The sequence below is a fragment of the Chrysemys picta genome, chromosome 4 (assembly GCF_011386835.1).
Source record: "Chrysemys picta bellii isolate R12L10 chromosome 4, ASM1138683v2, whole genome shotgun sequence".
Taxonomy (NCBI): domain Eukaryota; kingdom Metazoa; phylum Chordata; order Testudines; family Emydidae; genus Chrysemys; species Chrysemys picta.
In genome coordinates, this window is record NC_088794.1 from 112,640,432 (window position 1) to 112,644,284 (window position 3,853).

General features: G+C 50.4%; 1 protein-coding gene across 2 annotated transcripts in view; it reads left to right on the forward strand.

The window, feature by feature from the left end:
- BBOF1 (basal body orientation factor 1) overlaps positions 1-3,853 on the forward strand; it is a 1,057,902-nt gene that overhangs the window by 244,488 nt on the left and 809,561 nt on the right. The gene's annotated exons all lie outside the window — the stretch shown is intronic.

The window sequence follows — 3,853 nt, forward strand, 5'->3', positions numbered from 1 at the left end:
AAAGCCCAGAAGGCCCACATGGGGGCTTTACCTGGTGCAAGCCCCCTACTCCCAGTCTGACATATCCTGGATCCACAGGGGGAGATGGTCTGGCCCTACTCCACCAAGGCCTGTAAGTTAGAGATATTCAGCTCAATGCTCCCCAGTCTCCCTGGGCTGACATTGCCAAGGGAAAAATGGACATACTCACTGGCATAGATGCCTATAGCAGTAGTAGGTCTGGCATGACACCCAATTCCTGCAGGGGGAGATGACCTGGCCTGACACATCCCACTCCCATGGGGCTAGATCGTTAGCCTGCCTGCCTTGATGTATACTAGTCCTGTGCATGGAGACCTAACATCAGTGATGCCAATTTTCACAACTTCATCACCCGTAACATGAATAACGTGAGTTTGGCCCACTGCTGGAGCAAGTCTCGGAGAAGCTCCAGCCTTCACAGCAATTTCAGACCACCCATCAGAAACTCCCCTCTGATAGGCTGTTATTTCCCAGGAGGTAGGGAAGTGGGGAAGGCAGCCAATCAGAGCTGAATGGGGGCTGGGGCACAGGCAGATATGGGGACAAAATTAATGCGGGGGCTGGTGGAACCAAATTGAATGGAGGTAGGGGGCAGATGCATAATTATTTGCTGGGCTGTAGGATGGGCTGATGTAGGGCTTTTGAGAGGACAACAGCTTTAATTAGCCTGTTCGGATTTGGGGAGAAGCTGGAAGCTCCTCACCCTCAAACAGCCACTGAGAACTCGTGCACTGGGGCAGGGGTGTGTGTGTCAAAAATCACTTTATACATTTAGGAGCTCTGGAAACACTGATGATCCCATGTGCGTCCGCACACACACACACACACACACACACACACACACAGAGGGAGTGGGCAAGGAGAGTTCAAAATTGAAAGAGACAAAAAATATAATCTTTCTTTTTTAAAACTCATGATTTCTTGGGGTCAAACACATGATTTTTGAACTTTTGGGGTTGGCACTAGTGTAGGTATCCTAAAGCCCAAGACTGGCCATTTTGAAAGGGAAAATCATCAGCACAGGAAAACACAAGGGGGCAAGCCAGACATGTCCCCCTCAATACCTTTTGCCCCAGGGGCTTAGTTTGTGTTCCATGTGCTTTAACTCTGCCAATCCTGGAGCCAGTCCAGTGGGAAATACTCACATGCTGTGACCTGAAAAAGCCACTGGAGGTCACTCTTTTTCCAGTCAAGGATTACTGAGGCTGCAGCTGCCCCTGGCCTTCCTTCCCGGAACCACTCCCAGTCTTTCTCCCTGCATTGCCCCAGCACAAGCCCGTGGAGATTATTATTATGTTCCCTCAAACCCGATCCCCTCAAGTGTGCTGGGTGCATCACAGACAATAAACCAGAGCCCTGCCCCAGTGCAAGGAGGGAACAGAAGCTACATAAAGGAACTCTCATGTTCCTTGCTAAGGTTGCATCCAGCTTCTCCGCCTCCCTGTCCCTGCCCCTTTAGATATAGTCGCTCAGTCAGGCCTCTCTACACCTGTCCCTTTAGACATGGTCACTTAGCAAGGCCTCTCTACACCTGCCCCTTAGATACAGTCACTCAGGCCACCCATTCTGTGCCTATCTCTATAAGATACAATCGCTCAGCCCAGCCTCTCTGCTTCCCTCCACCTGCCTATTTAATTACACATTCACTTCCCCTCTGACCACCTTCTTACTCCAGCTCACATATTTCTCCAGCCTATGGGCAGTTTTAACTTTTGTGTTTGTAATTCCTGCTTGATGCATCAGACTCCCCTAGTTCAGGCAGCCCTCTTCCTGCAGCTCTGTTCTTACAGACTCTGACCTCTAGCCTCTTCCCCAGCTCTTCCTCCCAAACCCATTTTCCTAGCACAAAAATTTGGCATTGCTGATATCAGAGGGGCTTCTCGGGCAGTGAAGCTGCAGCCCTGTTGTGTTCATGCTGCTGGTTCTCTGCCTCCTGGGAGCCTGGATGCACCTGGAAGGAGATGGTTGACAGGGCTTCAGCCCCTCATGGTGCTAGCAGAGACTATTTGGGGACTTAGGGCATCAGGGAAGGCCCCTTCACTGTTGTGGGGACTGTGGGCTGTTGCCAATGCATTTGGTGCTGTACACACAGTCATTCCTTTGCAATCACTGGGATTCCACTGTCCTCCCAACACCCAGATTCACACCTGACTGCCATAGCTGCCTCCTCTCTTCCCTTTCATAGATTTAAGGTCATAAGAAACAATTAAACCATCTAGTTTACCCTCCTGCATATTATGGGCCAGAGAATTTCACTCATATCCAGGGCCTTGGCTGTCAGCACATCCTGGCAGCTCTTCCTTTGCAACATCTCTGAGTTCCACCATGAACACTCAAAGCTGCTCCCTGTCTTGGCCTTCTCTCTCATCTGACTCCTACCACCGCCTCCTCGCTAGCCTCCCTATATCTCATCTCACTGCCCCTCTGCTGTCACTTGGACACACAGATTCCCTTTCAAATTTCCTTGTGGGGCATTTCTGCTCTAGCACCGTCTTGGGCTCATTTCCGCCTATTCCCCATCCTACAGGCAAGCTTCCATCCCCTTCTCCCAGTCCCTGAAACCGCTTCCCTGGTCTTGCACCAAATGACCAGGTTCTACTCATTGAAACCTTTGTCTTTCTATAAATCCTAGCAGCTACGTCACCCCCTGCAGTGAGAATGCCAAAAACCCAAACCAAACCATCTCAGAGGCAACCAGCTTTTTTCTCTCATTCTGCATAGGAAGCTGGGACTTTGAGGGTAGGGATCCCTCTTTTCTTTATTGGGCTATTCTCCACACCCTTCATGTCTGTTATCCTTTCACTGTAGGCTAGATTTTTGCCCCACTATGGCCCATGGATGCTGTCCACTGGTGCAAAGGGTTTGGAAACCCCTGTCTGGGGGCATTCCCCTAGCATAAGAGCAGCACAGGGCCCTACACTGCTCTCAGCAGGGGTGTGTTGGGGTGCAGCTAGTGGCTAGAAGGAGGAGTGGCCAGGGTGGTTTGAGCTCTTGCTATTTCGGGCTGTGGGACAATCCCAGGGCAGCTATACAATGCTGCTGTTAAGTTAGGGGCTGCTGTAACTTACTCCAGGAGCTGTGCTTGAAGTCACTTTTGCCTAGCCCTTGCCTTTGGCGTTACATCTCCAGGGAGGTGCAGATCAGAATCTGGCTGTGTCTCTTCAGTCCAGTTTTAGACGGGAAGCCCCTTGGGACAAGGATCTCACTTTTACAGTCACCAGTAAAACTCTGTGCACTCTGTGGCAGGGCATAAATAGCAATGACAATAAAGAGGAAGGCACAGTCCCCGTCCCAGAGTGTATATAAACAGCCCAGATCCCCTTGGGTGACCAGCTGCAGGTGCGATCTCAGTCAGCAAAGAGTTTTCATAGACTCATAGAAGCCCCATAGTTCTGTGGTGGACTGTGGCTGAAAGACTTTGGAAGAGTATTTTTAGGATTCTGACTGAGGAGAGTGAGGCCATTTGGAACCTAAAGGAAGGGAAATAATTTCAGGGACGGGGGCAGCATGAGTGGGGGAGGCACAAAGTGAGCTTGGGAGAAGAATTCAAGCAGAGCAGATAGGCAGGAGTCTGGAATGGGGTCAGATCAACCTAGCAGGCAAACTGCTCCATTCAACCTCTAAGCAAGGGCAGGTTAATGATAGGACAAAGGGAACGTGTAAGGTGACACAGGCCAGCCTGGATTGGTCTGGTTGCACCAGCCAGTTCTGGCTTCAGTGCAAAAGCAGTTGTCAGAATTCAGATTAGCATGAAGGTTATTCCAGTCAAACATTCCTACAGCCCACCCCCTTTCCTCCCTTAAAAGGGATTGAATTTCCTTTGCATGTATCC